Source organism: Staurois parvus, unplaced genomic scaffold (genome assembly GCF_062004578.1).
Source record: "Staurois parvus isolate SC_StPar_1 unplaced genomic scaffold, SC_StPar_1.0 ptg001948l, whole genome shotgun sequence".
NCBI lineage: Eukaryota > Metazoa > Chordata > Amphibia > Anura > Ranidae > Staurois > Staurois parvus.
The window spans coordinates 103,047-113,391 of NW_028319744.1; positions in this window are offsets into that span (position 1 = coordinate 103,047).

A 10,345-nucleotide genomic window follows, 5' to 3' on the forward strand; every position below is an offset into this window, starting at 1 on the left:
AATGGAATTCCTCCACATTCTACAAACAATCCCCATAATGACAAAGAAAGAAGTTCGTTTTCAAATCTTGCAATATATTAAAAATAAAATATTATTTAAAAAAAACCCCCACACATGTATGTAAGTATTCCCAGCCCCCCCCCCCCCATGTACATAAGTATTCCCAGCCTTTGCCATGACACTCAGAATTGAAATCCAGGCACCCCTTTCCCACTAATCATCTTTGAGATGTTTCCACAACTTGATTGGAGTCCACCTGTGGGACATTCAGTTGATTGGAGTCTACCTGTGGGACATTCAGTTGATTGGAGTCCACCTGGGGGAACTTCAGTGGATTGGAGTCCACCTGTGGGACGTTCAGTGGATTGGAGTCCACCTGTGGGAAATTCAGTGGATTGGAGTCCACCTGTGGGACGTTCAGTGGATTGGAGTCCACCTGTGGGAACTTCAGTTGATTGAAGTCCACCAGTGGGAAATTCAGTGGATTGGAGTGCACCTGTGGGACGTTCAGTTGATTGGAGTCCACCTGTGGGACGTTCAGTTGATTGGAGTCCACCTGTGGGACATTCAGTTGATTGGAGTCCACCTCTGGGACATCCAGTTGATTGGAGTCAACCTGTGGGACATTCAGTTGATTGGAGTCATCCTGTGGGATATTCAGTAGATTGGAGTCCACCTGTGGGACATTCAGTTGATTGGAGTCCACCTGTGGGACGTTCAGTTGATTGGAGTCCACCTGTGGGACGTTCAGTTGATTGAAGTCCACCTGTGGGAAATTCAGTGGATTGGAGTCCACCTGTGGGACGTTCAGTGGATTGGAGTCCACCTGTGGGAAATTCAGTGGATTGGAGTCCACCTGTGGGAAATTCAGTGGATTGGAGTCCACCTGTGGGACATTCAGTTGATTGGAGTCCACCTGTGGGACATTCAGCTGATTGGAGTCCACCTGTGGGACATTCAGTTGATTGGAGTCCACCTGTGGGACATTCAGTAGATTGGAGTCCACCTGGGGGAACTTCAGTTGATTGGAGTCCACCTGTGGGAAATTCAGTGGATTGGAGTCCACCTGTGGGACATCCAGTTGATTGGAGTCCACCTCTGGGACATCCAGTTGATTGGAGTCCACCTGTGGGACATTCAGTTGATTGGAGTCCACCTGTGGGACATTCAGTTGATTGGAGTCCACCTGTGGGACATTCAGTTGATTGGAGTCCACCTGTAGGACATTCAGTGGATTGGAGTCCACCTGTGGGAACTTCAGTTGATTGGAGTCCACCTGTGGGACATTCAGTAGATTGGAGTCCACCTGGGGGAACTTCAGTTGATTGGAGTCCACCTGTGGGAAATTCAGTGGATTGGAGTCCACCTGTGGGACATCCAGTTGATTGGAGTCCACCTCTGGGACATCCAGTTGATTGGAGTCCACCTGTGGGACATCCAGTTGATTGGAGTCCACCTGTGGGACATTCAGTTGATTGGAGTCCACCTGTGGGACATTCAGTTGATTGGAGTCCACCTGTGGGACATTCAGTTGATTGGAGTCCACCTGTAGGACATTCAGTGGATTGGAGTCCACCTGTGGGAACTTCAGTTGATTGGAGTCCACCTGTGGGACGTTCAGTGGATTGGAGTCCACCTGTGGGACGTTCAGTTGATTGAAGTCCACCTGTGGGAAATTCAGTGGATTGGAGTCCACCTGTGGGACGTTCAGTTGATTGGAGTCCACCTGCGGGACCTTCAGTGGTTTTCAGTCCACCTGTGGGACATCCAGTTGATTGGAGTCCACCTCTAGGACATCCAGTTGATTGGAGTCCACCTGTGGGACATTCAGTGGATTGGAGTCATCCTGTGGGATATTCAGTGGATTGGAGTCCACCTGTGGGACATTCAGGTGATTGGAGTCCACCTGTGGGACATTCAGGTGATTGGAGTCATCCTGTGGGACATTCAGCTGATTGGATTCCACCTGTGGTACATTCAGTTGATTGAAGTCCATCTGTGGCACATTCAGTTGATCGGAGTCCACCTGTGTGACATTCAGTTGATCGGAGTCCACCGGTGGGACATTCAGTTGATCGGAGTCCATCTGTGGGACATTCAGTTGATTGGAGTCCACCTGTGGGACATTCAGTTGATTGGATTCCACCTGTGGTACATTCAGTTGATTGAAGTTCACCTGTGGCACATTCAGTTGATTGGAGTCCACCTGTGGGACATTCAGTTGATTGGAGTCCAACTGCGGCACATTCAGTTGATCGGAGTCCACCTGTGGGACATTCAGTTGATCGGAGTCCACCTGTGGGACATTCAGTTGATCGGAGTCCACCTGTGGGACATTCAGTTGATCGGAGTCCACCTGTGGCACATTCAGTTGATCGGAGTCCACCTGTGGGACAATACAATAGAATAAAATATAAAGAATACAAGTGTCTTCAGAAATTAAAATTTTGAATAGAATGAATTTGAATTAAACAGAACAGAACATATAAGAATAGAATAGACTAGAAAAAATGGATTCGAATAGAATGGAAAATAATAGAATAGAATAGAAAACAAAATAGAATATAATAAAATAGAAAGATCCCCTATTGCCCAGGGGCCCCATGAGATGCCCTTAGTACCTTTCATAGGCTTTTTTTGGGTGTGGTTTTAAGTGTGGGTGAGGACACGGGGGCCCCATGATCCCCTATTGCCCAGGGGCCCTATGAGTTGTCAGTCCTCCCCTGGAAATGAGTAACTTAATGAATCGATCCGAATCAAAACTAAACACACGTTTCCGCTCTGCACAGGTCCAGTTGCTTGCACTGACATTGCCGAATTTTTCCTGAACCCTCTAATCAGACCACAGCTGCATGGAGTGTGTCCTGCATATTTTTCTTTCACACAACCGTCTGGGTGCGACGCGGCTCTCCTCGGCTACTGTCACTCTTATCACCATCTATGAGCGACTTTACACCAACGAGTGCAGACGAGTCCATCGATCTGTTATTGATCCCTGATAACGCCTCCTTATCTCCTCCACCGTGTGAAGAAGGTCATTCATGGATTGGGGCGGTAATAAAAAAAAGGTTTAACTGCCAAGAGGTGGGGTTTCCCATAATCAGTCATTATCATCGATCAATATTCACCGGATCGATGTGTTTCCTGTTTTACGGCTCGTCTGGTGAGTCGGGAGCGCTGTCTCTATAATCTGATGGTACAATCTCCTCTGCAGTGACCGGCCAGTGCAGCGGGAGGGCCGGATCCAAAAATAAAACCGAATCTTTGCATTTCGTATTTTTCGGAAATTTGCGATTTTTTTAATGTTTTACAGCCCATCCAGAAAGTATTCCCAGCTTCACTTTTGACACATTTTGTCATGTTGCGGCCTTATTCCAGAATGGAATTCCTCCACATTCTACAAACAATATCCTTTAGTGACAACGGGAAAGAAGATTGTTTTGAAACCTTTGCAATTTATTAAAAATAGAATATTAAAAAAAAAAAAACCCACACATGTACATAAGTATTCCCAACCCCCCCCCCCTTGTACATAAGTATTCCCAGCCCCCCCCCCCCATGTACATAAGTATTCCCAGCCTTTGCCATGACACTCAGAATTGAGCTCCGGGGCATCCTGTGCCCACTAATCATCCTTGAGATGTTTCCACAAGTTGATTGGAGTCCACCTGTGGGACATTCAGTGGATTGGAGTCCACCTGTGGGACATCCAATGGATTGGATGTCCACCTGTGGGACGTTCAGTTGATTGGAGTCCACCTGTGGGACGTTCAGTTGATTGGAGTCCACTTGTGGGACATTCAGTTGATTGAAGTCCACCTGTGGGAAATTCAGTGGATTGGAGTCCACCTGTGGGACGTTCAGTGGATTGGAGTCCACCTGTGGCACATTCAGTTGATTGGAGTCCACCTGTGGGACATTCAGTTGATTGGAGTCCACCTGTGGGACATTCAGTTGATTGGAGTCCACCTGTGGGACATTCAGTTGATTGGAGTCCACCTGTGGGACATTCAGTTGAGTGGAGTCCACCTGTGGGACATTCATTGGATTGCAGTCCACCTGTGGGAACTTCAGTGGATTGGAGTCCACCTGTGGGACATTCGGTTGATTGGAGTCCACCTGTGGGACATTCAGTTGATTGGAGTCCACTTGTGGGACATTCAGTTGATTGCAGTCCACCTGTGGGACATTCCGTTGATTGGACATGATTAGGAAAGGCATACACCTGTCTATAGAAGGTCCCACAGGTCACAGTGCATGGCACAGCACAAACAAAGCCATGAAGTCCAAGGAATTGTCCGTAGACCTCCGAGACAGGATTGTATCAAGGCACAGATCTGGGGAAGGGTAGAGAAACATTTCTGCAGCATTGAAGGTCCCAATGAGCACAGTGGCCTCCATCATCCGTACATGGAAGACGTTTGGAACTACCAGGAATCTTCCTAGAGAGGGCGCCTGGCCAAAATTAGCAATCGAGGGAGAAGGGCCTTAGCCAGGGAGGTAACCAAGCACCCGATGGTCACTCAGAAAGAGCTCCAGAGTTTCCAGAAGAACAACCATCTCTGCAGCACTCCACCAATCAGGCCTGTATGGTAGAGTGGCCAGACGGAAGCCACTCCTCAGTAAAAAGCAAATGGCAGCCCGTCTGGAGTTTGCCAAAAGGCACCTGAGAGACTCGCGGACAATGAGAAATAAAACTCTCTGGTCTGATGAAACAAATATTGAACTCTTTGGCCTGAATGTCAAGCGTCATGTCTGGAGGAAACCAGGTACCGTTCACCACCTGGCCAATACCATCCCTACAGTGAAGCATGGTGGTGGCAGCATCATGCCGTGGGGATGTTTTTCAGTGGCAGGAACTGGGAGACTAGTCAGGATGGAAGGAAAGATGAATGCAGCAATGTACAGAGACATCCTTGATGAAAACCTGTTCCAGAGCGCTCCGGACCTTAGACTGGGGCGACGGGTCGTCTTTCAGCAGGACAATTACCCCAAGCACACAGCCCACATCACAAAGGAGTGGCTACGGGCCAACACTGTGAATGTCCTGGAGTGGCCCAGCCAGAGCCCAGACTTGAACCCGATTGAACATCTCTGGAGAGATCTGAAAATGGCTGTGTGCCGACGTTCCCCATCCAACCTGATAGAATTTGAGAGGTTGCTGTGTAAATCCCTTCTTGTTCTACCCCTGCCCATCACTTTACTGCTCCAGAACTTCATCATTAATCGCCTCCTCCTCCTGACCAGGCTCACAAGTGCCAGAAGGTGGCGCTTCCCGTTATGCACCCTCTTCAAACATGGCCCGCGGACTGCGGAGGGCTGACTGCAGACACTGGCTGACCCACCCAGCTCTTACTTCAATGGGTTGCTGCCAGTTCTCTCCCTATTCCTTCTTCTGCGAAGGGGAAAATAGTTAAGTGTAGCACCCTCCTAGTTTATCTAGGGGGAGCTAGATCTCAGTGGTTGGTCAGGAGCTGGCTAGCAGCTCAGGTGAGATAGCCAGAGGGGTCAAATTGTGGTCAGGACTGAGAGACTCTGCAGGCCAGACCCTCTGGATTTTCCCCCTGCTCTGAGGCTTTTGGAGGAGGGCCTTGGAGGTGTTGGGTGGATCTGAGGAGGGGTTGGCTGCACTTTTGAGTGACCTAAGCCCATCCTCAACAGGAGGCTTGGCAAGGGGCTGGGACTCCCTTAAAATGTGTTGGAGCCTGCTCAGTAGCAGGAGAGGGTGATGGGAGAGTGAGGAGCAGGAAGATGTGAGACTGGAGGAGGAAGGCTGCCAGGAGGCCTAGTGAGATGAGGCCTGCCTGTGAGCCTGAAGCCTGAAAGGAGGACTCACTGACCCCCTGAGAGAGGACCACCTGTATGGCAGGGAAGGAGCTGACCAGCTGATAGGTAGCAGCAGCCATTCTGCAAGCAGTACAGGAGAGGATCTGAGTAAGTAGATCTGCACACCCTGGGCAGATAGGGGAAGGAGCACTCTGGTGGGAAACCAGATTAGCCCTCTGCTAGTGACTGTTACCCATTTAGAGGTACAGGAGCCAGATCCCATCCTCAGGAAGAAAGTCTCCAGATTGCTGGGTGAAGAGGAGTTCATCTAGGGTCTACAGTAGTACAACTGGAGCTGCTGGCTGGCACTCCAACAGAGACTGTGTCAGAGAAGAGAAGCTGTGAATAGTTCAGTTGTCCTCAGATTTTGGTTCCCTTGGTCATCATATACACCCCTTACTGCATCCAAGTTTAATTCCCTCAATAAAATACCAAAAACCAATGCTCAAGGCCTGATTCCTGTCTACGGATGAAAGCTTGAGTGGAAAATGCTAACTGACTGGCTGTGCAGGACTATAGGGGGACCCAATTTCATCAGGTCTAGGGGTATATGGGATGCCCAAGGAAATGTAAAACATGAGGACAACTTCACAAAAAGTGCGGACCAAAAATTAGCAACACTCTTATTAAGGAGCACTGAGTCCCCTTTTTGTGTACCTCCTCAGACCATAGATGAACTTTTCCTCATCCACCCGGATGTCCTGAGCATATCTTTGGGCAAGGGTTTTCAAAATCTACTGCAGGGTAGTCCCAGATGAGAACTAGTTGGGTATTGCACCTGACCGTTCTCTACCTTCTGTGGCCGAAGTAGTGTAGAACTTCTCACACTGTCCTGTCTTGTAGCTTAGTGGGTTGCAGCTGCTTTCAGGCCTTATGATGGGCTGGCTCCTTCCCTGCTGACAGGTTGTCCACCCTAGGAGACTATAGGGCAGTGAAGATCCTTCTGTCTGTTTCAGAAAGCAGGTAGCCCCCCCTTCCTTGAGGTCCCCTGCCAGGCTTCACGCTCCAGCACCTTCCTTCATTCCATCTTCCACCCGACTCCAGCACACACTACTCCTCTGCTGTACGGGATCTCTCACATTTAAGGGTTGTCTTAGTCACCATGCCAGACCTCCTGCCTGGGGATTGGCTAGGTTCCCCTAAACATGCAAATCCAGGCCTCCTACCCTCTTCCTTTTCTGTAGTTTCTAGAAGGGTGGGAGGGCTCCGGAAGCCCTCACCTGTAAAGCCTCCCAGCCTGGCGGAGGTAACCTCATTGCCTCACTCCCAGGCTTACTCATCCCAGGCTTCTAACAAGCCTCTAACAATAAAAAAATTCTATCTACCTAGAGGGCGCTACACAACACTAAATCCGGCCATAGATGGTTCAAATCTCGACCAGTTCAGCAAGAACCATGTATGGGCAGGCTCAGTAAACCTTCATCCAACCTCCATGTTATTGGAGTTGTCATATGGAAAAGCCAGTTTGAATGAAGAGCCATGGTGAAAAAGTGCCCGTGGGTTTAACCAATCAAATTTTTTGTGTATTCATTTCTGGTGGTGGATATAATGGAGGCTGTGACAGGAGCGTGTTGTCCGCTTCCATACGTTGTACCGGTAGGGGCCCCTCCTTGTTCTGTCAGGATGTTGGGAGGTCAGTACATAAGGTGCTCAAGAGGTCAAGACAATAAATCACTGGGAGCTGCAATGGAAATCTCAGCAGATGAGATGCACGGCTGGCTATGGAGGAAGTTATACAAAGCCTGTGGAAGATTCCGGTAACGTTCGCCATTCACCTTTAGCCCCTGGCAGGTCCCGAATATCTCGTTTTTAGGGAACTTCATACAGAAATGCTACAAATAACGTTTTCCAGTGCAGCACGCTGAAAACTCATTGGCTCCTGTCATCGTTTTTCACTGAAGGAGGTGATAAATGGCAGTTGGCAATAAATGGCAGTTGCAGAATTATCTATCTCAGCAGAAGCATCATTCCAGATGTCTTCATCTCCAGAATTATCTGTGTCGTTAGACGGCTCGAATTGTAAACCGACTTTTTATGTGTCTTTTCTTAGCCTCTCTGATCTGGCTGCAGCCCAAAATAGAAGAACGGAACCTCAAGGTTCAAATTTCGACAAATTATCGGCAGTCCAGAGATGTGAAGGTTCAGCAGGAAGTCAGAGCAGTTTCATAATTAGTGACGGGTTCCCTTCCCTCATTGCCTCCTGTCCCCCTACTCTATGCTGCCCTCAGTCTCATTTTATCCCTCATCCTCTTCTACATTCCTTCATCCCCTCCTGCTCCCCCCCCCCATCCTATCCCAGACCCCCAATCTGTCCCCGTACACTTCTGCCTCTCTGCCCTATACCCCCCAATATCCTTCTCACCTTCTACCCCCCTCAATTCCCTTCTGTATTCTTCCCATCCCCTCCTCCCCCCCCCCCTTCTCCCTGTCCTATCCCGGACCTCCAATTTGTCCCCATATACTTCTGCCTCTCTGCCCTATGCTACCCCCCAATATCCTTCTCACCTTCTACGTCCCCCCATTCCCTTCTGTATTCCTCCCATCCCCTTCTGCCCCCTCCCCCCATGCCCTAAACTCTTCCCTCCTACCCATTCCCTCATGTACCCTCCCTGCCTCCCATATCTGTTCCTGTACACTTCTGTCCCCCTGCCCTATGCTACTCCCAATCTCCTTCTACCTCCCATCCCTTTTTCTATCCCTTCTGCCCCTCCTACCCCCCTTCTCCCCATCAAATCTTGAACCCCCAATCTATTCCTGTACACTTCTGTCCCCCTGCCCTATGATATCCCCCAATATCCCTCTCTCCTTTTACCTCCCATCCCCTCCTGCCCCTCCTACTCCCCCCCTGCTCCCCATCAAATCTTGAACCCCCAGTCTATTCCAGTACACTTCTGTCCCCCTGCCCTATGCTTCCCCCCAAATCTCCTTCTCTGCTTCTTCTTCATCTCCTTCTGAATTCCTTCATCCCTCCTGCCCCCTCTTTCTCTCCATCAAATCCTGAACACCCAATCTGTTCCCGTACACTTCTGCCCCCCCCGCCCTATGCTACCCCTCAATATCCCTCTCTCCTTCTACCCCCCTCTTTTCCCTACTGTATTCCTCCCATCCCCTTCTGCACCCCCATGACCACCCTACCCATTCCTTCATGTACCCTCCTTGCCTCCCAAATCTGTTCCAGTGAACTTCTGTCCCCCTGCCCTATTCTATCCCCAATTCCCTTCTCTCCTTCTATGTCCCCCCATCCCCTTCTGTATGCTTCCCATCCCCTTCTGCCCCCCCCCCCCATGCCCTGACCTCCTCCCTCCTTCCTATTTCCTCATGTACCCTCCCTGCCTGCCATATCTGTTCCTGTACACTTCTGTCCCCTTGCCCTTTGCTGCCCCCCAATGTCCTCCTCTCCTTCTACCCCCCATCCCCTTCTTCATTCCTTCACCCCCTCCTGCCCCCCCCTTTCTCCCCATCAAATTCTGCCCCCCCCCCCTCCGTCCTATGCTACCACCCAATATCCCTATCTCCTTCTACCCCCTCTATTCCCTTTTGTCTTCCTCCCATCCCCTTCTGCCTCCCCCATGACCATCCTCCTTCACCCCTACCCATTCCTTCATGTACCCTCCCTGCCTCCGATACCTGTTCCTGTACACTTCTGTCCCCCTGCCCTATGCTACTCCCAAATCTCCTTCTACCCCAACATTCCCTTCTGTATTCTTCCTGTCCCCTTCTGTACCCCCATGACCCCCCTACCCATTCCCTCATGTACCCTCCCTGCCTCCCATACCTGTTCCTGTACACTTCTGCCCCCCTGCTCTATGCTACCCCCAGTTTCCTTCTCTCCTCCTCTCCCCCATCCCCATCTGTATTCTTCCCGTCCTCTTCTGCACCCCCATACTTCCCTACCCATTCCCTCAGTTACCCTGCCTGCTCCCATACCTGTTCCTGTACACTTCTGCCCTCTGCCCTATGCTACTCCCAATTTCCTTCTCTCCTTCTCCCCCCCCATCGCCATCTGTATTCTTCCCATCCCCTTCTGCACCCCCATGACCCCCCTACCCATTCCCTCAGTTACCCTCCCTGCTCCCATATCTGTTCCTGTACACTTCCGCCTGCCCTAAGCTACCCCCAATTTTCTTCTCTCCTTCTACCCCAACATTCCCTTCTGTATTCTTCCCATCCCCTTCTGCACCCCCATGACCTCCCTACCCATTCCCTCATGTACCCTCCTTGCCTCCCATACCTGTTCCACCACACATCTGTACCCCTGCCTCCCTCCTGACCCCCATCTACCTCTGCCCCCCACTAATTCCTCCTGCCCCCTTGTCACCCCCTCCCTCTAGGGTTCTCTGGCTCCCCTCTCACAGCTCCAGACCCCCCTCCTCTCCCTGACCCATCACACAGCAAACTCATCACAATAAAGTCCAGCAATAAAGTCTTTGTGCCGCGGAACGTGATTTTCAGTGAAAGGGAAACTGCTGACGATAATCAGGATTTTTACTGTCCTGCCAAGTGACGCAGGTGAGAGGCG